Source organism: Triturus cristatus, chromosome 9, assembly GCF_964204655.1.
Source record: "Triturus cristatus chromosome 9, aTriCri1.1, whole genome shotgun sequence".
NCBI classification, from domain to species: Eukaryota; Metazoa; Chordata; class Amphibia; order Caudata; family Salamandridae; genus Triturus; species Triturus cristatus.
In genome coordinates, this window is record NC_140592.1 from 676,531,937 (window position 1) to 676,557,544 (window position 25,608).

Below are 25,608 nucleotides of genomic sequence, written 5' to 3' on the forward strand. Positions count from 1 at the left end.
AGATAGAGAGGGATTGGCACTGCCTAATTTTAAATTATATTATTGGGCTACTACCTTAAAATATTGTATTAGTTTACTATTTTCTATAGACACCAACAATGAAGGGGCTATTCCAACACCACAAGAGCTCTTACTAGGAAATGAGTCTAGAGGCTGCTTATGGCGTCATGTGAATGATAGTTACTTCAAAAAAGTGAGATTTAAGTCTATATTTGGTATTTATAAGACCTGGAATTTTGTGTGGAAATTAGTTGGTATCGGACGATTATCTTATTACACCCCAATTCATAAAAATAATAGTCTTCCTGGGATTTTTAATGACCCATGTATGGAAAGGTGGGCAATGAAAGGGATCACACAACTTGGATGTTTTTATATGATATTAAGAATCAAATATTTTGGGGAATTACATATCGAATTTAATCTAGATCATCGCGACTTCTTCAAATTCTTGCAAATTAGAGATTTTCTCTCGAAGAGAGGGGGGAGGGGGATGGATCAAAATTCCAAACGGTTCAATTGATGGAGAATTTGTCGAACAAGTCCAATGTTAAAATTGGAGAAATGTATGAATTATTGAACTCTTGCTACCCAGATGATCTGGATAAATATATAATCAAATGGCAGGATAAACTCGGGGTTTCGTCTGAAACTGTTCATTAATCATACACATTATATCAGTCTAGTTTTATGTCTACCAAGTTGCAGGCTCAATTCTATAAAACCTTTTTCTTTTTATACTATACTCCCTATAAGATTGCTAAATGGGGGTCAGGGAAAGGAACTACATGCCCTAGATGTGCTGTAGCCGAAGCTGACAGCATACATATTTTTGCTTCTTGTACGGTATTGACGAAGGTAGGGAATGATATCTCAGCCTTTCTTTCGGAAGTGTTTAATACAAGAATAGAAATCTCCACTGAGGAGATAATGTTAGGTATAGCTAATGTTGAACGACCTAAATATATGCAAGGGCTAATATTCGTTGCAATGGCTGTCTGTAGAATGTGTATTGCTTTAGCATGGCTAGACCAATGCACCGGTGTTTCAACAATGGAGATCCCGACTACTAGCTACCTGTAGCTTAGAAGTAGCCATCTATAAAAGAAAGGGCCATGGCAAACGTAAAAAAGGGCTGGCAATCTGGGATCCTCTTTTGCAATGGTTACAAAGATAGCTAGGATATACATAAGCTATACAGGTCTAAATCTTTGTTTTTTCAGACTCACATTATGATATGTTGCGTATCAACTGAAATTTCCTCTAGGTTCCCTCCCCTTTCCTTTGTGATATTTAAGATCCAATATCTTAAGAAATTGTATTTTGTATGTACTGGATTGGTCTGAGCCGGGGGTGGGGGGGGGGGGGGGGGTGTAAATATAAAAAAAATGTCATAGAGTAGAAGCAAAAAAAAACAATAAAGGGGAGTGTGGGGTAAAGCAGCTCAGGAGCTCCACACAGTAAGACTGAACCTCAGTAAGTTTCTCACCCACAATTGCTTTTACAGATACTGACTGCAAATACCCACATGTAGGATATGCATGCAAAGGCAGAGTCTGTGGAGCTTATACCTATGGTGATGTTATAAATGTAACTCAAAGACAATACTCACAGTGAACAAGAAACACCACCCAGGTAGTTAGCTGTGCCCACGGATCCTGGCGATCAAACAGGAACACGCAAGGCAGTAACAGCAAGGGGTAGAACTAAACACAAGCACAATAGACAAGGAGCTAGCAAGGAGGAGTGCTTAACAGGAAAGGAAGGCAATCACAGGGCACACTTGGCAGAAAGCAGGTAACAAACATACAAGGTAACAGAAGCAAGACAGCAGAATAGAAAGACAGCAAACTAGGAACTGGAACCAAGGAAATGGGAAGAAAGGCAGGGACCGGAAATTGATATAAAGAAGGGGAGGCTACAAAGGTATACTAGAATAGTGCTGGTTCAGGGATCAAGAAAACAAAGTAGCATTGAAGGCAGTGCTTGTGCAGGAAAGAATTGAGCTAAGGCTCAGGAGTCAAGGTAGCACTGCAGGCAGTGCTAGTTCAGGAACAGGGAATTACTAAAGCCTAGGAGTCAAGGTAGCACTGCAGGCAGTGCTAGTTCAGGAACAGGGAATTACTAAAGCCCAGGAGTCAAGGTAGCACTGCAGGCAGTGCTGGTTCAGGAACAGAATTACGAAAGCTTCAGGAGTCAAGGTAGCACTGCAGGCAGTGCTAGTGCAGGAACAGGGAAATTACTAAAACTCAGGACCCAAGGTAGCACTGCAGGCAGTGATAGTTCAGGAGAAGGGAAACTGCTGCAGTTCAGGAACAAGGAATGCTAAGTCTTTAGAAGTCAAGGTAGCACCTCAGGTAGTGCTAATTCAGGAATAAGGAAAACAGTTCAATGACCTACCATGGCCTGAAGGGAGCTGGGGCTTAAAAGAGCTCACAGTAATCATATGCATCAGGTGTGAGTAGGCTAACAGCAGCCAGCCACAGGTGAGCTGAATTCCTCCACCCATCCTTGGCCTGCAAGGATGGAGACGAAGCAGAGAGCAGGGAATTCTAGGTAATAGAGTTTCCAGCATGAGCAGACTTGCTCCCACAAAACCCAGCATGGATTAGGAATGGATGTCAATTCCTAAATGATGTCCAAATGCCTGGAAGTCAGGATATGCATACAGGGGAGTGTCTGGAGGCATGTTAGAACACTGGGAAGCCGCACAATTCAGCCCCCTGGTGGTAGGCACGAGAGCACAGGGAGTGAATCGTGACAGTAACCCCCCCCCCCCCCCTCCAACGACCATCTCCCGGAATCTGAAACTGGCTTCAAAGCCTTTGCTCCTAAGAAGCAAGTTAATTTCCATCAGAGATGTAGTGCAAGATACCAGAGGATTGCAGGAAAACTGTGATGTTCTGGAGGGTAGGACAATAGGCTGAAAATTAACAGCAGCATCCAAAGCAGAACTTTGACGAGGGAAGCACTCTGATACAGGAGGCAGATTAGAATGCAGATCTGAAGAATCCATATCCAGTAACAGGGGCTTAGAAGCCTGAATTAAAGGTGTTTAAAGTCCTGATGATGGCAGGCTAGAGTAGCACTCTGAAAACAAAGGAAGACTGACTGTAGGGTCAATAGCAGATAACGGATTGGCAGAAGGCACAGATGTCAAAGGCAAACTGGCTGAAGCCAAAGGAGGTGACAGGAAGCAGACCTGAAGTTCTGGCCCTGGATGAAAACATACAAAAGACTCACATGCAGGAGTCTTTGGAAGCAGATATGCAGGAGACCCAGGCCCTGGAGGCTTACATGTTGAGAGTTTTGTCTTTGATGCTAGAGATTCAGTCTCTGAATGTATACGTACTGAGACCTCTGAAGGCTGGCAAACTGGAAGCACAGGGTCAAAAAGTAGGCAAGATCGAAGCTCAAGGCCAGAAGGCAGAGAGCCTGGAAGCTCTGGTGCTGAGGGCAGGGAGCCTGGAAGCTCTGGTGCTGAAGGCAGGGAGCCTGGAAGCTCTGGTGCTGAAGGCAGTGGAAGCTCTGGTGCTGAAGGCAGGGAGCCTGGAAGCTCTGGTGCGGAAGGCAGGCAGCCTGGAAGCTCTGGTGCTGAAGGCATTCAGCCTGGAAGCTCTGGTTCTGAAGGCAGGGAGCCTGGAAGCTCTGGTGCTGAAGGCAGCCAGCTTGGAAGCTCTGGTGCTGAAGGCATTCAGCCTGGAAGCTCTGGTTCTGAAGGCAGGGAGCCTGGAAGCTCTGGTGCTGAGGGCAGGGAGCCTGGAAGCTCTGGTGCTGATGGCAGTGGAAGCTCTGGTGCTGAAGGCAGGGAGCTTGGAAGCTCTGGTGCTGAAGGCAGGCAGCCTGGAAGCTCTGGTGCTGAAGGCAGCCAGCTTGGAAGCTCTGGTGCTGAAGGCATTCAGCCTGGAAGCTCTGGTTCTGAAGGCAGGCAGGCTGCAGGCTTGGGCTCAGATGGCAGGAAGGTTGCAGGCTCGGGCTCAGTAGGCAAGCAGTCTGTTGGCTGAAGTTCCGTAGGTAGGCCGGCTGAGGACTCGGGATCTGAAGGCAGCGGGCCGGCTGAGGACTCAGGCTCTGAAGGCAGCGGACCGGCTGAGGACTCGGGCTCTGAAGGCAGCGGGCCAGCTGAGGACTCGGGCTCTGAAGGCAGCGGGCCAGCTGAAGACTCGGGCTCTGAAGGCAGCGGGCAGGCTGAGGACTTGGGCTCTGAAGGCAGTGGGCCCGCTGAGGACTCGGACTCTGAAGGTAGCTGGCCGGCTGAGGACTTGGGCTCTGAAGGCAGCGGGCCGGCTGAGGACTCGGGCTCTGAAGGCAGCGGGCCGGCTGAGGGCTCGGGCTCTGAAGGCAGCGGGCCGGCTGAGGACTCTGGAGACTCTGCAAGAAGACAAGCTGAAGGCAGAGTGACACAGGGTTCATAGACCTAAAGCTCTGGGAATGGTAGTAGCTTGTGAACAGTAGATTTGCTGTTGTGAGTTGTGACATCTTCACAGGTCCTTGTCAGATTAAAACACACGGGAGTACTTTCTTCCAGATGGCTCAGAATAGTGCTTATCTTAGAGTTCCTGATGCTCAGGCTTCTTTCACAATTTGGTAATTCACACCTCACAGTCAGAGGAAATAGGTCAAAGATTCCTTGGCCATGGAAGAACGTTTCATTTTCTTCTGCATCACGAGGTGGTACGAAGACAACTGAGCATAGAGTACTATAATTTCCTGACTTTTCAATATGTGGTGTGCTTGAAGGCAAAACAGCAAAGAAGGAGTCGGGATTTTGTTTCTTCTCAGCGAGGAGGTTGACATCAGTTGCAGCAGTTAAATCAAGAGCATGGTCCGAGTCACAGGACATTGTCACATCAGGAAATATGTGGGTCAATGGTTCGGGTTTTGTCTGTATGTCAATGGCCAGTGTGTGTGATACCCCCGGGGTGGAACTGCCCGCGCAAGACATATATATGAAACAACATTGAACAAGAAACACCACCCAGGTAGTCAGCTGTGCCCACGGATCCTGGCGATCAAACAGGAACACGCAAGGCAGTAACAGCAAGGGGGTAGAACTAAACACAAGCACAATAGGCAAGGAGCTAGCAAGGAGGAGTGCTTAACAGGAACGGAATAAAATCACAGGGCACACTTGGCAGAAAGCAGGTAACAAACATACAAGGTAACAGAAGCAAGACAGCAGAATAGAAAGACAGCAAACTAGGAACTGGAACCAAGGAAATGGGAAGACAGGCAGGGACTGGAAAAGGATATACAGAAGGGGAGGCCACAAAGGTATACTAGAATAGTGCCGGTTCAGGAATCAAGAAAACAAAGTAGCTTTGAAGGCAGTGCTGGGGCAGGAAAGAATTGAGCTAAGGCTCAGGAGTCAAGGTAGCACTGCAGGCAATGCTAGTTGAGGAACAGGGAAATACTAAAGCCTAGGAGTCAAGGTAGCACTGCAGGCAGTGCTAGTTCAGGAACAGGGAAATTACTGCAGTTCAGGAACAAGGAATGCTAAGGCTCAGAAGGCAAGGTAGCACTGCCAGCAGTGCTAATTCAGGAATAAGGAAAACAGCTACAATGACCAACCATGGCCTGAAGGGAGCTGGGGCTTAATAGAGCTCACAGTAATCATATGCATCAGGTGTGAGTAGGCTAACAGCAGCCAGCCACAGGTGAGCTGAATTCCTCCACCCATCCTTGGCCTGCAGGGGTGGAGACGAAGCAGAGAGCAGGGAATTCTAGGTAATAGAGTTTCCAGCATGAGCAGACTGGTTTCCACAAAACCCGGCATGGATTGGGAATGGATGTCAATTCCTAAATGATGTCCAAATGTCTGGAAGTCAGGATATGCATACACAGTGTCTGGAGGCATGTTAGAACACTGGAAAGCCCCACAATCCGGCCCCCTGGTAGTGGGCACGAGAGAACAGGGAGTGAATCGTGACATTGTGATGAATGAACATGATGAGATCAAGTTCGGTGACCTCATTGATGAAGATTGTGAAGATTGCTTTATTGCTGGTCTTGAAATGCCAGAGTTGAATTTCTGCTCTGAAGATGAATGGACATCTACTTTTCAAAATGATTGTGTGTTGCAGGAAGCTTGTAAAGAGGGGTTGGCCCAGAGAAAAGGCTTTATCGCCTCTGTTACAACCGTTTTGGAAAGTGGAAAGTGAGATCTCCTTGGAAGACGGTTTGCTTTTGAGAGTTGACAAGCTTATTCCTCCACATGTTTTCCACAATAGTATCATCAAGAGGGCTCATGAAGGGCATCTGGGGTCCGCATTTATGAAACGTTGCATTCGGGACACCTATTGGTGGTCTGGTATGGACACAGAAATTGATGACATGGTTGCGGATTATTGCGTGTGTAGTGCTGCTGACAAAAGTCTACCTACTCCTCCCCTACTGCCGATTTAATGTCTTCAAGGTCCATGGGTGAAGCATGGAGTTGATATCATGGGACCTTACGATATCCTCTGAAGGGTAGTGCAAGTATGTTTTGGGTCTCATGGACTATGCTTCTAAATGGCCAGAAGTTAAAATGGTGAAAAAAGCAAATGCTAAGAGCGTTATTGAATTTTTAAGAGGGGATTGGCAGAGACAAGGGTTTCCTGAGGTTTTAGTCTCAGACAATGGGAAACAATTTGTGAGCCCTGAGTTTCAATCTTTTCTTGAATCTGGGGTAAGGATGTGAGGAGTTCTTAATATCATCCTCAAACAAATGGACGAGTTGAGAGGATGAACCGTGTGCTGGGGGAATGTGTCAAGTGGGCCAGAGCAGGGAACCATGATGTGTGTAAAGCCTTATCTAGTATGATCTGGTTTTATAGGACAACGCCTTATTCATCTACGAAGGTCTCTCCATTTGAACTTGAGAGAGGTAGGTAGGCCAACACCAGTTTCAGACCTGGATGGATGTTTAAGTAGATCAACTCAGCGTCAGATATTTTGAAGTTGATGTCTACTGTGATAGACAATATGTCTCTTACTCAAGTTAAACAGAAGGAGTGGTGTGATACTAAGAAAAGAATCAAAATGGCTCTACTAGAGGTTGGGGACATGATCAGGACAAAAACGTTTTTCCACGCCAAAAAGGGAGAGAGAACATTTGGTGATCCAGACAAAGTTTTGAAAAATGTAGGAAATGCTGTGAAGGTTGAAGGGGGTCACTGGTGGAATCTGAACAAAGTTGTGAAAGTTCGGACAAAGGGGTTGGTTCCTGAGTGTGAAAACAGTGATTCAGGTTGCAGTGATGAGTGTCCCCAACAAGACAGGGTCATCATTAAGCCTGCCAAACACAGATTGTAAATCGGAGTCAGTATTTAGTCTGCCAAATCTTAATTGTATCCTCTTTGTATTTTTTTTATATTTATTTTTTGTTTTTGTTGGGAAGAAGGGAAGAGGTATAGTATGCTGTAGTTTAGTGTGTTTATCTCTTTAACTTAGAGTAGTATTTCCTTCTAGAATGTTGCTTGTTGCCTAGGGACAAGAGAACGTATTGTCAGGATTCATGTTGGGAGCTGTGTCTGGTGGGGCCATTATGTTTGCTAGCTCCACAAACCATGTAGCCAAGACATAAAGCATCTCAAACTCTTCCTATTTCCGGCCTTATCACTACACTCTTCCTTGTTATTTATTTCAGCAGCCATGTGTAAAAAAACAAACATAACACCCTTAAAATATAAAATACAGTAGATCTAACAAGGACTACAGTACCCATAACAGATAAGTAAAAAAAACTATAGCACATAGTCTGTTAAGCCTGTCGCAGTTTGGAGGGTCATATAAACATCTTTGACTTCAAAAGGACCGCTTCTTTATCGGTGCTTGGTGGCCATGTTAAGCATCTTTTCTCAATAATATATTTAAAAACAAATGCTTTATTTCAGCTTCTTTAGTTTCAGTGCAAAAAACTCAAACCAGGATACACGCTTTGGAAAAGTTAGACACTCTAATGGTCCTTTGGGAGATGAGAAGATTAAGTTGATAGTGCACTTACTGTGAAGATGACTTTGGTGCTGAAGGGGAGAGTGTTGCCTCCGAGAAGGACAACCAGAGGTCTTGGGCCAGAGTACCTAAGCGAAAAGGAAAAGAAGACCTTGACTCAGGCGAGGGAATTGTGGTGGGCAAGCTGACAACAGAGAAAGCCAAGCCAAGGGTCTTGCTTGGCTCTAAGAGTCCAAGCATAAACTGAGCCTTGAAAATATTTGCATGTAAATTTTGCCACAAGCACCATGTAAAAATATGAGAAAGTATCTTAAAAATGTAAAACAGTGTGGTTATTTAACACAGGGAAGCGTTTCACTTTAGTACATCGTATTTTATGACTGAATTAAGAGGCATTTATTAAAACAGAACTGACTTTTAAACATGTACTTAGAGACATTCCATACATGCCAATATTGGTAAAACAGAAAGAGAGAGATTTAAAAAACAATAATTGGGGGAATTTATTTTCCCCATTAACTGTACTGAAATTAGGGCAATTTCAGGTTGGAGAAAGCTAAATATAAGCCATATTTGCCTTAACAATCGTGACTCTCCCATCTACATTTGGTCTGTTGGCATGTATGGCATTCCTGCCCAGTGATGTTAATGCCATTAGTGAACTAAGAGACAAGTCAGACGTTATGTACAACCTAAATGTGGCCTAGATTCTTATTATAGATGGAATAACATTATAGTCTGTTAAATCAAGCACAAGGGTTTTGTACAGTGTACATTATTATGATCTCACATATTTGAAATAGCGGTCATATAGCATAATGAAGAAAACGGAGGCTCATTGAGAGAAAATGTTTGCCCAGGATCACACAGTTTATGAGCAGAACAGCCGGGATTGATCGTAGGTTTTCTTATTTCACATTGTGCTGTTAAGACTGTAGATGGGTATCTTTTTCCTCTCCAATTTTGAATCAAAGGTTAATGCTTTTTCTTCAGTTCTTGGTGCACAAGGTTAGAACATAAGTGGCAGTTAGAGGTGGCATGAAATCTTGGCTTGATTTGGGCTTGAGGGTCCAAGAAGACCTAGAGCTGAGCTGGAGCGAGGCCTCTGGTTCGAGCCTGGCTGGAGCTTTCAGTGGCTCGTTTAACTTTACAAGGGACATTCTAATGATCAGGTTCCTTCTTCTCTGCATTGAAATACTTTTGCCTCAGAGGAAATAGTCTACCCTGTTCCTCCGGGTGGACTTTATCACCAAAGACAGATTCCTAAGTCCAAAAGAGAAACTGAAAACCCTTTCCTAAAGACGTTTGTAACTGACTTCTGGCAGAATGTCCCAGGCCTTTTCTTCAGGGACAGGTAGCCCATCACCTTCATATGGTACAAGGGTTTCAGCTAGAATTTTACTCACCCCCTCACTAATTTCACCCATCCAGACAGATTCTTACCACCCTTAAGAAACAATCGTTTGTAAATCAGGAGATTTCCTTGTTGATTCAAAATCAGGCTAACAGGATTTGCTTTCCCCATCCCAGCTGCTTCCTGAGCAACATTTTAATACTAGACAAGAAGGGTGCAGAGCTACTGCCTAGTGATCAATCTCATGGAATTCAAAGCCTGGATTATCTACAAGCATTTCAAGATGGAGGGAGTTTACCTCTTGACAAACCTCTAACGAGAAGGAGAATTCATGGTTTGTCTCCATTTCAAGGACACCTGTCTTGCAGTCCTGATTTTTTTCCCGCCTCATCATTGCTTTCTTCAGTTTCAGTAGATTAGCAAGACTTATGAGTACTTAGCTCTACACTTTAGTCTACATACAGCTTCTTGGGATTTCACCAAGGTGATGATGGTAGTGGTAGAAATTTTGAGAGCATGAGTAGTGCGTTTATTCATTCATCCTAATCATGGCCAAGGATCCAGACCTCTGGCTACAACAACTATAATTGACAATCTCTCTTTTACAAAAACTAGGCTTTGTCATAAACCAGGACAGATCGGACTTGATTTCTTCTAATCAAATGACTTTCATAGGTTTTGCAATAGAGTCCATTTCCGCCTCCCTATCTCTGCCAATCTAAAATATTGAAACCATCAAGAATGAGTTTAGCAAGGTCCTAGTGAGGGATAGAGTTACTCTTCGCTCGATATAGCCAGGCTTCTGGGTCTGTTAGCTTCAAACGTTCAAGTGATATTCCTAGGCCCAAGTGCAATACTGGGCCCTTCCACAACTGAAGAGCCTGCACCTGAGGAAGTTTTTCTCCTATGCCTATCAAGCTCCTTTGTCATCAGATGGCGCAATGGTGGCTCGATCACATGGAAGCATGAAGCGGATGATGCATTTTTGGTCTCATTCCTGACATGGTGGTTGAATCAGATACCGGTCATCAAGGTCGGAGAGCGTGATATGGATAAATAGTGACAGAAGGCAAATTATCCCGAGAAGAGTTACCTTTACACAACAACTGCCTCAAAATCCTTGCTGGCTCATTTGGAACCTATCCTTCAACCTCCAGAAGTTTCATTGCTGCATGCCACTCGAGATTCACAATATCTCAGCGATGCAGTACACCACCTGCCTGGGAAGTGGGGGAAGAGACCTTGTATTTTGGCAGGGATTGCCAATGACGTACAACATAACTGCCTGTTGTACACTATCTCAATATTAGCTTTATATGTTCCAGGCAAGCAGAATAAGGTGTCAGATGTGAGTTATCTACATCACAGAGATTCCAGTGAGTGCAAACTTCATTCACCATTTTTACCCAGAACACAGAGAAGTGGGGTCAAAGTAGACTGCACCTTTTTGCCTCATGCTTGACAATTTGACTTCCATTGTTTTACTGTTGGAGCCCAGACCCATTGTTATTGGTGACCAATGCCTTCTTACAGGAACGGAAGGAATGAAACCATGCCTTTCCTCCTATTTCTATGATCCTGATGGTGTTTCTCCAAGTTAGGCTACAGAAGGTGGACTGTGTGCTGATCCCACCCTTGTGTAGAAGTCAAGAGTGTGTTCCCTCCCATTCTGGAGTTATCTTGCCAATTTCAAATGTTCCTTTTCGGCAATCAGTAGGCCCCCCAAGTGCCACAAAGCTGGGTGACCACATCCTCTGGTGTTACATCACCATCTGCTGCTTGCAGCCCGGAGACTTTCCAAAGATGCTGCCAGGTGCTGGGTCTTTCAGAAAATGCTCTCAACTTCAATGATAAAGACTGGTCCCATTTGACTCATACAAGATACCTATCAGCCTGGAACAGATAGTCACACTGAAGCGTGGAACAGGATCTGGATCCTGTGGCAGCAGATGCCACTTTTGTGGTGAATTTAGTAGCTTCCCTTGGAGCCAAGGGTCTCTCTTACAGGACAGTCAACTCCTAGCACTAGGCCATTTCAGCCGGACACAATCTGGTAGCAGATCACTCAGTTAGGGAGCATTGTTTGGCTTCAAAACTTTTGCAGTGCCAGATTTTCTCCCCTCCTTACACTCGTCCTTGCAGGATGTTTTAGTGGTTCTTGAATTTCTTCAATCTTGGCCTGACAATATTGCTTTATCAATAAAAACACACTTTGCAAAGCTAGTCATGCTCCTTTGTACGGCTTCCCTCAGAAGAGTCTGACAGGCGAGCATTGGATCTTACAGGTAGGTAAAGTCAAGTAAAACTTTATTCAGCCGCGAGGCCATAAACAATGCACAACACAAAATACATACACATCCTGTAAAAATGAACAGAATAAACATTTAAAAGACTCCTGGCAGGCATAACTCAATGTTGCATATCTTTCCTGATCTTAATGGCAGCACAAATATAACTGATGACAGTATGGCAAACAAATTCAGGTGGCAGATAGTGGAAATGTTTAAGACTCTGTTCAGTGGAACGACAATCAAACAAACGTACAATTGGGCATACAAATATTTTTCTGGGGACGGAATAAAAACTGCACAGAAACATAAAATGTAAACACAATTACTGGCTAATACCTTTACAGGGGCAGCACAATAGAGATGGAAACCAACTTCCCTGGTAGGGATGAGCTACCACAAAATGGACAAGGTTTAACCTAAATTGTGGTAAATAAAAACGATGCTCAGGGTTAGGTATCCCATCCAATTCAATCAATCAATCAGCATTCTCGTAGAGCACGGATAATCACCCGTAAAGGTTTCAAGGCGCTGGATAAGATCCGGATCCAACTGGGAGGGCAATCTCCAAGTGGTGGTTCACCGTTGCCGTATCTGAGAATTTTTGCAGAGCGATTTAAATTACTGTTGCCAAAACAAAGAGATCAAATCAAGGCTTTTGAATTTTTATCAGTTTCATGTGGCGAATAAAAAAGTTGTGGCGCACCCAATTCTATAAAAGATTTTCTGCCATAGGCCAGCCAAAGGATATTTTGAGCATGATCTAAGGTAATACAATCAGAAAGAACAAGACAGGAAAAATTAGTGTGGGATGAGCACCAGATTTTAACCCAAAGCAGAAGTGGGGCTAATTTAACTGTGTCCTCAACATATAGCAAAGTTGCCTCAACATGAGTGATATATTTAGAAGTGCACATAGGAACTACTAATAATCTGGAAAGAAATGTATTTTCTACTCTTTATAGATTGGTAGAATTTGTATACCTCTACACGCCCACCCCGTAGGTGTCCAAAGAGAGACACTTAGCTTTGTATACAGTAATGAGCTCCCTTATTGTTTTGTATTTGAGCTTTCTAGAAAACATAAAAATTGCATCAACCACATTACCCATTTTGAGCACCCTTTGAGTCAATAACATGCCCCAGTTAAAATTTACATCCATTACGTTTCCCAGGTAATTAAAATTTAGAACTTTTGCAATAGGAATCTCGTCTGTTATAAATCTGCATGAGCGAGTATTCCTGGGGCCACAAGTAATGATAAAAGATTTGGCACGATCAACCCTAAAACCTAAGTTGGTCATGAAGGCATCAAAAGCGTTCAATAATAAGATCTGGGCCGACTGGCTCAACAAAGTAGCAGCTCAACACCCTCAGAAAACCAGACAAAGTAAGCTCCATGTGAGGAATAAAGCCCCATGGTTCAATGAGCAATTAATTCTGATAAAAAAATCTTGTAAAAAAATGGAAGGCTGTGGAGAAAAAACTACGATCCCGCCATCAAAAGCCAGCATAAGGCGGCTATCAGACAATATCATAGAGAGATGATTCAGGCTCAGGCCAAATTATTTGAAGAAAAAATCAATGCGGCGCATAATTGCGCAAAAGAACTATTCAAAGCAGTGCGCTCTTTAACATCCACCAATCAAGAAACGAACCTCCAATCCTCTTTCAAAGAAAGGTGTAATCAGATGGTGATTTTTTTTTAAAACAAGGTGGAAATACTGTATGAGAACCTGCAACAAAGCAGAAACATCAGGAAAGTTGATTCCTACACCCACACTTACGAAAATCTGAGAATTAAAACAGAAGGGGGACTAGATCATTTTGCGAAGTTACAGGCAGAGGACCTGACTTCAACCCTGCAAAGGATTAAATCTGTCTCTCCTCAAGATCCAATTATACCAGACATTTTGCTACAGGCTGGCACAAGAACAAAATCAACCACTGCAGCCTTGGTGTCGCTCTCTCTGTACCAAGGCCTGTTCCCAAAATCATGGAAACACGCGATCATACGGCCATTGTTAAAGAAACCACAGCTGGATCCAGCTGAACCTGGAAACTACCCACCCATTTCACTCTTACCTCTGCTAGGCAAAATTGTCGAGAAAACCGTGAATCAGACCCTGTCCCAATATCTAGAAGAAAATCAAAGGATACACAATACACAAATGGGATTCCGTCCCCAACATAGGACGGAGTCAACTCTGTTGGTGGTAACTGAGGAATTAAAGAGAGTTCTAGACCAGGGGTGCACAGCGGCTATCCTGCTCCTAGATCTGAGCGCCGCATTTTACACGGTGGACCATTGCACATTGATCAATAGGTTAAAGCAGGTGTCTCCAACCGGTCGATCGCGAGCTACCGGTAGCTCGCCGAGACCCTGTCAGTAGCTCGCGACGCTTGCTGCTCAATTTAGTAGCCCTTTAGTGTTATTTGGGCTATTTAGGCTTTTTTCATGCTCCGTTGCCGCCCTCACCCAAAGCAGCTGCTCTGATTGGCTTAGAAGAGCTTACTGGGGCGGGCTGAAGAGGATGACGACGTTCCTCTCCTTTCTTTGTGGATCTTGTGACTGTTTCTGCGCCCCCTGCCCTTTTCTCACTGGCACCGCACTGTTCATTGTGCGAGTGCGACAGGAGCCATTGGGGAGCTGCAGCAGGCGTGTCAGGGCGGAGCAGCTGGTTTGCAGGTCTTGCAAGCAGGGACCCGCGCCATCTGCCCTTTTCTGCAGAACAGCTTTCCACCTCATATCTCACCAGCGCAGCAGGTAAGCCGTGTGAGCACACCCTGGCCCCCTGTAAAAGTAAAGAGTGAATGACCCTGCATAGTGCTGCATACCGACTTTCGTAAGGCTTTGTCTGGTCAACAATTCAGTTAAAAGCCATGTATTGCAATCGATATGGTAATCGTAATGGGTAAAAGTGTGTCTGCTTATTGTTGTGAGCCGTGTTCCTAGAATAGATAATACAGGAAAGGAAAGGTTAATTCTCAGATGAGCCTGTTTAGTCAAATGCCTTGTACTGCTGTCGATATGGTAATCGTAATGGGTAAAAGTGCGTCTGCATATTGTTGTGAGCCATGTTCCTGAATGGATAATACAGGAAAGGAAAGGTTAAATCTCAGATGAGCCTGTGCCTCAATAGTGGCCAAGATCCCCTGTAAAAGTAAAAATTGAATGACCATGCATAGTGCTGCATACCATCATCATGAGCCACGAGACTTTCATAACTGTGTCCGGCCAACAATAGTCAAATGCCTTGTAATGTAGTGCGATCAATATGGTAATCATAATGGGTAAAAGTGCGTCTGCTTATTGGTGTAAGTAAGCCATGTTCCTAGAATGGATAATACAGGAAAGGAAAGGTTAAATCTCAGATGAGCCTGTGCCCCAATAGCGGCCAAGATCCCTTTGCGGTATTTTTTCGGAAACAACAAGCTTAGGATTGCGAAAAGGTTTCATTCATTACCACTCATATAGCGGGAGGGTAGCCAGTCAACATCTTCGAACAGCTGTAGATGGGCCAAGAAAATTAACTTAACATAAAGAGAACAGAGATTGTTTATTTTTTAAGCATGTCCATTATTATTTTTTTTTAATCACACAAAGTACTGTAGGTGTAGGTAGGGAAGTAACGGCCCTTTAGTGTTGTTTGGTGGGCGATTTAGGCCGGGCAGACTTTTTTCAGGCTCCGTTGCCACCCTTACCCAAACCAGCTGCTCAGATTGGCTTGAGCTTAGCTGGGGCAGCCGAAGAGGATGACGTTCCTCTCCTTCCTTTGTGGATCTCGTGACTGTTTCTGTGCCCCCTGCCTTTTCCTCACTGGCACCGCACTGTTCATTGCGCGAGTGTGACGGGTGCCAGTGGGGAGCTGCAGCAGGCATGTCAGGGCGGAGCAGCTGGTTTGCAGGTCTTGCAAGCAGTACACAACTGCTGGTACCCACGCCATCTGCCCTTTTCTACAGTACAGCCTGCCACCTTATATCTCACCAGCGCAGCAGGTAAGCCGTGTGAGCACACCCTGGGCTCCCTGTAAAAGTAGAGTGAATGACCCTGCATAGTGCTGCATACCATCAACTTGAGCCATGAGACTTTCGTAAGGCTTTGTCCGGTGAACAATTCAATTAAAAGCCATGTATTGCGATCAATATGGTAATAATGGGTATAAGTGCGTATGCTTCGTGTTGTGAGCCGTGGCCAGTGTTCCTAGTATGAAGTTCCGAGTATGGATACACAGGGAAAGGTTTTTTTTAATCTCAGATGTGAGCCTGTGCCCCAATAGCGGCCAAGAACCTTTTACAGTATTTTATAACGAGACAACAAGCTGAGGTTGCCGAAAAGGTTATCATACATCACCACTCCTAGCCAGTGAGTAAACATCTTTGAGCAAAAAACAGAGATGGGACAAGAATATGTTTGGAGAACTTTACATAAAGAGGACAGGGATTGTTTATTTTTATTTTTTGGCTGCAGCATCTCCATTATTTGTTTTTTTATCACACAAAAGTACTGTAGGGAGTAGGGGTGGAGCACACATGGTATTAATTATCCCCTTTACGGGCCATGCAGTTAGGCTCCTACTCCTATGGGACCTCAGATGGAGCAAACTGCCAATGTAAACGGCGATAGCCAGTCCATAAAGTCAAAATTAGACAGGCCATTATTTTCTACTCTTCTACTTAGTCATCCATTGCAAAGGTGCCACCAATTGGGACCCCCTTGAAGTGGTTGTCATGGGAGCCTGATAATAGGAGGCCTGTCGGAGGTGTTACCATGGATCAGTCATGGATACCAATTTAAGAAGAGAATTCGTAGCGTTGTTAACTGAACAAAAGCAACGAAGCATGCTTAAACGTTTAAACCAGAATAACAGAATTAAGGCTTAACTCCCCATCTTCCAAAATGCTTACTGTGGAGCAAATATTTATTTGCTTGCATTGGAAAAACCTTTTACATAACACATGGAATATGAAAGCAACTTCCCAACAGGCTCAGAACACACATGGCTAAGAGAGAATTCACAGATGAAAGAATGAGAGATGAAATGGTACTTTGTGATGAAGTCGGGAAGCTAAGAGTCTTTATCTTTCGATAATTTTATAAGCGATAGGGGACTGATATACTAGCTAGCAGAGGTGCACTATTACTTGCAATGGATCGCAGTTTCATTATTAAATCCTGAGTAGCGACACAAGATGGAATGGCCAATTAAGGTTGATGAAAAGCTCATGGCAATTAAGAGGATGAGTTCCAGTAGGGCACTGAAACCAGATACACTGCTACATTTTACAATAGAACAGGAGTGGAGATCGTATCTGTTGTGGCCAATCTCTCTCTCAATACCTTATTGAGAAGGAAGGGATAACCCCAGATGACTGAGGCCAACATTACTTTAATTACAAAGTTTGGAAAGTGCACTGTTTTATCGCCCCAGAATACTGATTAACAGAGACACCACCATTATCACTGGAATTTTAAGCGGCAGACCCCTAATATGAAGGCTTTTTGTTTTCTCATAGCCTGGCCTGTCAGGTTTGTCCCCGGTAGAGTTGACTATTATTAAAAACATATGTATATGGTGGGAGTGACGCCATATTAGGACTGCACTCGAGAGGCTAGTGGGGCGGGAATGGCCTACAGGTGAACCAGGCCCTACCAAAGGCTTGTCTGACAGATCAGTACATTTCATTAGTTGGTTTTTGGGCTGCATTACAATGATTATTTCAGTGACAGCTATTGATAGGCCCTGATTTTGAAGCTATTAATTGAAAGGTCGTAAACTAGCGGTTTGCCAACAGCACACATGCACAATCTTTTCTTTCAGTGTTATTGTGTTCAAACCACAGTATGGGCTCTGAAGAAATAGGCTTAACGTCAATGAAACTGGGCGGGGGAGGTCTCTCGGAAAAATGCGCGAGTTGCTTGGGATTTAGTAGCTCACGACGATTTTCACTGACCAGAAGTAGCTCTCACTACACAAAAGGTTGGAGACCCCTGGGTTAAAGGAAGCAGGTATCACACGCACAGGGATGAAGTGGCTGACTTCCTTTTTGAATGACAGGTCCTTCCAACTGTTGGAAGGGGATTATCTATCTGATACCCTCCAACTATCGTGCCGAGTCCCACAGGGCTCTGCCGTAAGCCCCACATTTTTTAATGTTTACATGCAACCATTGGCAGGGATAGTACAGGAATTTGGTCTATCCATAGTATCGTACACTGATGATACACAACTTGTATTATCAGTGACGAACGACTCCCACTCCTTGCACAACAACCTGGGGCCATGCATGACACGAATAGCTGATTGGATGTGTAAGTGCTCCCTGAAACTGAATGGGGATAAAACAGAACTTATGTTCCTGGGAAACAAAACAGTCCCCAGGAATCTTATCAACTGGCCCACTCAGATGGGAAAACCCCCAACTCCCAAGACTGTCATCAAAAACCTGGAAATCTGGCTAGACGAAAATGTAAGTACAGAGACCCAAGCAACGAAACTATCAGGCAAATGTTTCAGTTTACTTCGAAAAATTCTCCCTATCTTACCTGAACAATCCCGCAGAACTGTGGTCCAAGCATTAATTATGTCACAGCTGGATTACGGGAACTCTTTGTATCTGGGCGCACCCAAATACGTCCTTACCGGCTGCGGGTAGTACAGAATGCCTCAGCAAGGACCTTGCTCCAAATCCCGAGACAGCAGTCAGCTAGGGCAGTCCTGAAGACACTTCACTGGCTTCCAGTCCAGGCTAGGATCAACTTTAAAGCAGTCTGTATCGCCCACAGAGCCATGAATGATAGAGGACCTGCCTTAATAAAAAAACTAGTCGCTCACTATACCCCAAGTAGGGCCCTAAGGTCCTCAGCGGATCTTCTCATGCAACAGGGCAGAATAAAAAGAGCAAGATGGGGAGGAAGATCTTTCAAGCACCTGGTTCCCAAAATGTGGAACTCACTACCCAGGGATATGCGCATGTTAACCAATGAACTATCTTTCAGGAAAAGACTCAAAACACATTGCTCTTTCCCTAAAACTCCCGTCTTCAGGCAGCCTGACCTAGCCCACCGTTGTCATGTTTTCTCCTAGCGCTGGGAAGCCTAAGGGCAGCTACGTGCTCTACAAATCCATAAACATAAACATAATAGTCGCAACCCATTTGCAGTACAAGACAACAGCATCGCATGGTCCACGTACAATAACACTGGCACAAACCTGTCTCCTATTTTAGGTAAATCTTTAATGTTTGATTGTAAAAAACCCTCCATGGAATTAATGTAAAAAAGAAATAGAAAAGGGGCCAACATGCACCCCTGTCTCACCCTCTTGGTAACCTTAAAAGTAGGAGTGCAGTCCCCACAGGTAGGTATTTTGCTCCAGATGCACTCACTTTTATGATTTCCTAAAGGATGAAAATCAGTTCCAGACCGTAGTCCTACTCAGCTTTCCTGGGAATCCAAAACCTTCTTTTGTCAATGGCTTACAACACATACAAATGCGTTATTTCAGAACTCAGATCCTCTCCTTCTGGCTAACTGTTGATTCCAATTGTTTTGCCCTTATGGGCCAGTCTCATATCCCACTCTTGCTAGATGAATCAGGTGAGTTGTATTAGAAACAGGCATAGACACTTCTATTTCTGGAGCACATTTGGTAAGAAGCGCAATGGCATTCAAATCTTCAGTATTTAAGTAGTTGTGTTTTAAAATAATAAATAATCCTTTTTCTATGACTGTAGAACTGGTTTAAAATTGCATTATCAGAGCCCCCTGGTCCTATCTCAGAATCTAAAATTTGATTGCAATCATGAACAAGAATTACAAATTTTATTAAGGACATGGCAGCAAGGATTATCCCACTCTGCTATTTTGAATTGTTGTTATTTAAAGAATATTCTGTTGATTCAACATGTTTTTTCTTCATTGTTATTTGTCCCTGCTCAAGATGAGTTTGTAAATTCAGATTAGAAACAAGAATAAAATGCAAATATACCATTCAAGACATTATGTATGTTCTTAACAGCAAGAAGAGATGGCTCTTTTAATGTCACAGGTATTTGGATGACCCTCTACACTCTGATTGGCTAACAGACTATAGGGGGGCTTATGGGTGTTGTCGTTTTTCGATTATGAATTATGGGTATTGTAGTCTTTGTTAAATCTACTGCAGTTTAAGGTATGTTTTTTCTCAAATGACTGCTGAAATGTACAATAAAAGCCTGCTTAATCCTCACCTCTATGTCTATAATAGACTTGAAAGATCTTGTTCACAATTGCTGCAAACATTTCAATTGTAAAGGTACGCAGGAGTCATCAAGTCCTCTGGAAGGAAGTGAGTAAAGTAAACAGCCAAAATATAGCATGTTTCTGAGGCATTTGTGTGAAAAATTAAAAACGTGCCTTGCAAGCAAGTTTATTTTTTTTCCAAAATGGTCATAATCTGTGGTAAGATCACCCTCTTCCCTGCTTTCAGGAACAGTCAGCTTGGTAAAAAACATTATTCCCCAGATGGTTTTATTTTTCTAAGATGTAGTCGATTTTTCCTATTTTTTGTGACTTGGGTGTTCGATTTTAGTTTATGGAGGAAACAGGTGTGAAACCCATCAATCAGTGAACCCACAAAGCTATACATGTCTGAAATGTATACCAAGTTTTGAATTCAGCAAACGGTCATTGTGACGCTCAATCATGGTTTCCCCCCCAAAAACTAGTTGAAATAAAATAATGGAAATAAAGAAGAAGAAATAGAAATCGGTGTCAACATTTTCATCTGTCATTTTTTACCCTGATGGGCAATTTACAAAAGTAATATACCTTTACTTCCGTCAGAGCATTCTGATCACTTGGAAATATAGTGTTTGTTGGCTGTAAAAACAACCATTGGAAATGCAATCGGTCTCCCATTTGTTTGAGTTAGAGCTTTTGGCATTGTAAATGGCAAAGGCTTTTACATATGTGTTATGGAGTGTATGTATGTGGTGTGTAGAGGAATTATGTGGGTTGGATTAGGTAGTTGTAGAATTGTGTGACGTGGTATTGTGTGGTTTAGAATAGATTTGTGTAGTGGAGTTATGCGGCATGGTGTGCTGTGGAATGATGTGAATAGTAAGTATGTTGTATTGCGTGTACTGGAATTAAGTGGAGCGGAATTGTGTGTTATGGAGTGTAATTCTGTGGAATGGTATTTTGTGTTGTGGAGTGGTATGTACTAAAGTTTAATTATGTGATGTGCTGTTTAATTTTGTGGCATGATGTGTAATTGTGTGGTGTGGATTGGATGTATGTGGTGTGTTGTGTAATTGTTTTTGTTGAGTTGAATTATGTGGTTTGGTTTTCGAATTATGTGGTACGTATTGGAAATGCGTATAGTTGAAATGTGTAGCGTTAAACTGTGTGGACAACTTTGCCCTTTTGGTGATGAAAAAAATTAAACACGTAGGAGCTAAGCTCCAGATGTGTGTTTGTGGGTGTTTTTGAAAATAAAAACATGTGCAATAAGTGCTTTTTTGTGAGAACGGGTGTTCAGGTAATTGCACACAATACAAATAGTACATATTTACAGTAAAAATTGTGATGCCACAATCCTCCAGATTGAAAACCCGGCTTTGGAAATTAGTCTAATTTATTATTTAAAACGCTGGTGAGGCTCCTGAGTGCCTTTATGATTGGATATGACACAGTCAGAACTGAGAACCAGACCCTGCAAGATTTACCCCCATTTTGAGTTTTCATATAAAAAGATTGTTGGTGTGTCCCCTACTCATCTGAGGTCGCCGTGGCAACAGTCCAATTTATTTAAGAGCTCTGTTCACTGCTGAGAGAGACAGCAGGCAAATTGATATGCTCAATCTGATCAGCTCAATTAATTTGAGAGCAGAAGCTGAAGGGGGTTTAAAGAGGGCACCTATTCATGGTAGACGGAGCCCCTTTTAGCTGAATTTTTCCGCTGGATGTTGGAGTGGGGGTTTGTGATTTAGCGCACTGTTAAAAACATTATCAGAGAAGAAGTACTAGGCCTCACACCACCTAGCACAGGTGTCTCCAACCGGTCGATCGCGAGCTACCGGTAGCTCGCCGAGACCCTGTCAGTAGCTCGCGACGCTTGCTGCTCAATTTAGTAGCCCTTTAGTGTTATTTGGGCTATTTAGGCTTTTTTCATGCTCCGTTGCCGCCCTCACCCAAAGCAGCTGCTCTTCGACACCACCATCTTCCCTGAGAGCTGGAAGCACGCCGAACTCAGCGCCCTACTAAAGAAACCTACAGCGGACCCCACCGACCTCAAGAATTACCGCCCCATCTCGCTCCTCCCGTTTCCAGCCAAAGTCATCGAGAAGACCGTCAACAAGCAGATGGCCGCCTTCCTCGAGACAAACGGATCCCTCGACCCCTCACAGTCCGGCTTCCGAGCCAATCACAGCACCGAGACCGCCCTCATCGCCGCCACCGATGACATCCGAGCCCTGATGGACAATGGAGAAACAGCGGCCCTCATCCTCCTAGACCTCTCTTCGGCATTCGACACGGTCTGCCACCGCACCCTAGTACGGCGCCTCAGCAACATCGGAATCCAGGACAAGGCGCTGGACTGGATCATCTCCTTCCTCGACGGAAGAACACAGAGAGTCCGCCTACCACCGTACAAGTCAGAGGCCTCCGAAGTCACCTGCGGCGTCCCTCAAGGATCATCTCTGAGCCCCACCCTCTTCAACGTCTACATGAGCCCCCTCGCGGCCATCGTACGCAAACACAACCTCAGCATAATCTCCTACGCCGACGACACCCAACTGATCCTCTCCCTGACCAACGACCCCGCCGCCGCCAGATCCAACCTGCACGAAGGGATGAAAGAGGTAGCCGAGTGGATGACGACCAGCCGCCTGAAACTGAACTCGGACAAGACGGAGGTCCTCATCCTGGGCTCCTCACCCTCCGCCTGGGACGACTCCTGGTGGCCTCCCGCCCTGGGCACCGCACCCAAACCGACAGACCATGCACGCAACCTGGGCTTCCTCCTGGACTCCTCCCTCTCCATGACCAGGCAAGTCAACAACGTCTCCTCGGCGTGCTTCAACATCCTACGCATGCTACGGAAGATCTTCTGGTGGATCCCCACCGAGACCAGGAAGACCGTCACCCAGGCCCTCGTCACCAGCCGACTGGACTACGGCAACGCCCTCTACGCCGGTACCACCGCCAAGCTCCAGAAGAGACTCCAGCGGATCCAGAACGCCTCAGCCAGACTCATCCTCGACATCCCACGAACCAGCCACATCTCCGGACATCTGAGAGACCTTCACTGGCTCCCCGTCAACAAAAGAATCACCTTCCGCCTCCTCACCCACGCACACAAAGCCCTACACGACCAAGGCCCGAGCTACCTCAACAGCCGAGTCAACTTCCACGCTCCCAAACGCCACCTCCGATCAGCCAACCACGCCCTCGACGCCGTCCCCCGCATCCGAAGAGCGACTACAGGAGGAAGGTCCTTCTCCTACCTGGCCGCCAAGACCTGGAACTCCCTCCCGACCGACCTGCGCCTGACCCAAGACCACCTCTCCTTCAGGAAGAAGCTGAAGACCTGGCTGTTCGAGCAGTAGCGGCACCCCCCCTCCCCCCCCCCCCCAGCGCCTTGAGACCCTACGGGTATGTAGCGCGCTCTACAAGTGTCACTGATTGATTGATTGATTGATTGGCTTAGAAGAGCTTAGCTGGGGCGGGCTGAAGAGGATGACGACGTTCCTCTCCTTTCTTTGTGGATCTTGTGACTGTTTCTGCGCCCCCTGCCCTTTTCTCACTGGCACCGCACTGTTCATTGTGCGAGTGCGACAGGAGCCATTGGGGAGCTGCAGCAGGCGTGTCAGGGCGGAGCAGCTGGTTTGCAGGTCTTGCAAGCAGGGACCCGCGCCATCTGCCCTTTTCTGCAGAACAGCTTTCCACCTCATATCTCACCAGCGCAGCAGGTAAGCCGTGTGAGCACACCCTGGCCCCCTGTAAAAGTAAAGAGTGAATGACCCTGCATAGTGCTGCATACCGACTTTCGTAAGGCTTTGTCTGGTCAACAATTCAGTTAAAAGCCATGTATTGCAATCGATATGGTAATCGTAATGGGTAAAAGTGTGTCTGCTTATTGTTGTGAGCCGTGTTCCTAGAATAGATAATACAGGAAAGGAAAGGTTAATTCTCAGATGAGCCTGTTTAGTCAAATGCCTTGTACTGCTGTCGATATGGTAATCGTAATGGGTAAAAGTGCGTCTGCATATTGTTGTGAGCCATGTTCCTGAATGGATAATACAGGAAAGGAAAGGTTAAATCTCAGATGAGCCTGTGCCTCAATAGTGGCCAAGATCCCCTGTAAAAGTAAAAATTGAATGACCATGCATAGTGCTGCATACCATCATCATGAGCCACGAGACTTTCATAACTGTGTCCGGCCAACAATAGTCAAATGCCTTGTAATGTAGTGCGATCAATATGGTAATCATAATGGGTAAAAGTGCGTCTGCTTATTGGTGTAAGTAAGCCATGTTCCTAGAATGGATAATACAGGAAAGGAAAGGTTAAATCTCAGATGAGCCTGTGCCCCAATAGCGGCCAAGATCCCTTTGCGGTATTTTTTCGGAAACAACAAGCTTAGGATTGCGAAAAGGTTTCATTCATTACCACTCATATAGCGGGAGGGTAGCCAGTCAACATCTTCGAACAGCTGTAGATGGGCCAAGAAAATTAACTTAACATAAAGAGAACAGAGATTGTTTATTTTTTAAGCATGTCCATTATTATTTTTTTTTAATCACACAAAGTACTGTAGGTGTAGGTAGGGAAGTAACGGCCCTTTAGTGTTGTTTGGTGGGCGATTTAGGCCGGGCAGACTTTTTTCAGGCTCCGTTGCCACCCTTACCCAAACCAGCTGCTCAGATTGGCTTGAGCTTAGCTGGGGCAGCCGAAGAGGATGACGTTCCTCTCCTTCCTTTGTGGATCTCGTGACTGTTTCTGTGCCCCCTGCCTTTTCCTCACTGGCACCGCACTGTTCATTGCGCGAGTGTGACGGGTGCCAGTGGGGAGCTGCAGCAGGCATGTCAGGGCGGAGCAGCTGGTTTGCAGGTCTTGCAAGCAGTACACAACTGCTGGTACCCACGCCATCTGCCCTTTTCTACAGTACAGCCTGCCACCTTATATCTCACCAGCGTAGCAGGTAAGCCGTGTGAGCACACCCTGGGCTCCCTGTAAAAGTAGAGTGAATGACCCTGCATAGTGCTGCATACCATCAACTTGAGCCATGAGACTTTCGTAAGGCTTTGTCCGGTGAACAATTCAATTAAAAGCCATGTATTGCGATCAATATGGTAATAATGGGTATAAGTGCGTATGCTTCGTGTTGTGAGCCGTGGCCAGTGTTCCTAGTATGAAGTTCCGAGTATGGATACACAGGGAAAGGTTTTTTTTAATCTCAGATGTGAGCCTGTGCCCCAATAGCGGCCAAGAACCTTTTACAGTATTTTATAACGAGACAACAAGCTGAGGTTGCCGAAAAGGTTATCATACATCACCACTCCTAGCCAGTGAGTAAACATCTTTGAGCAAAAAACAGAGATGGGACAAGAATATGTTTGGAGAACTTTACATAAAGAGGACAGGGATTGTTTATTTTTATTTTTTGGCTGCAGCATCTCCATTATTTGTTTTTTTATCACACAAAAGTACTGTAGGGAGTAGGGGTGGAGCACACATGGTATTAATTATCCCCTTTACGGGCCATGCAGTTAGGCTCCTACTCCTATGGGACCTCAGATGGAGCAAACTGCCAATGTAAACGGCGATAGCCAGTCCATAAAGTCACAATTAGACAGGCCATTATTTTCTACTCTTCTACTTAGTCATCCATTGCAAAGGTGCCACCAATTGGGACCCCCTTGAAGTGGTTGTCATGGGAGCCTGATAATAGGAGGCCTGTCGGAGGTGTTACCATGGATCAGTCATGGATACCAATTTAAGAAGAGAATTCGTAGCGTTGTTAACTGAACAAAAGCAACGAA

At 44.8% G+C, this 25,608-nt stretch overlaps 1 protein-coding gene across 1 annotated transcript in view; it reads right to left on the bottom strand.

The window, feature by feature from the left end:
* Nucleotides 1-25,608, bottom strand: part of DPF2 (double PHD fingers 2) — a 434,995-nt gene that overhangs the window by 384,420 nt on the left and 24,967 nt on the right. Inside the window, exon 2 of the mRNA XM_085625747.1 lies at nt 7,988-8,063. The gene's annotated coding sequence lies outside the window, so the exon portion shown is untranslated. The remainder of the gene's footprint in view (nt 1-7,987; nt 8,064-25,608) is intronic.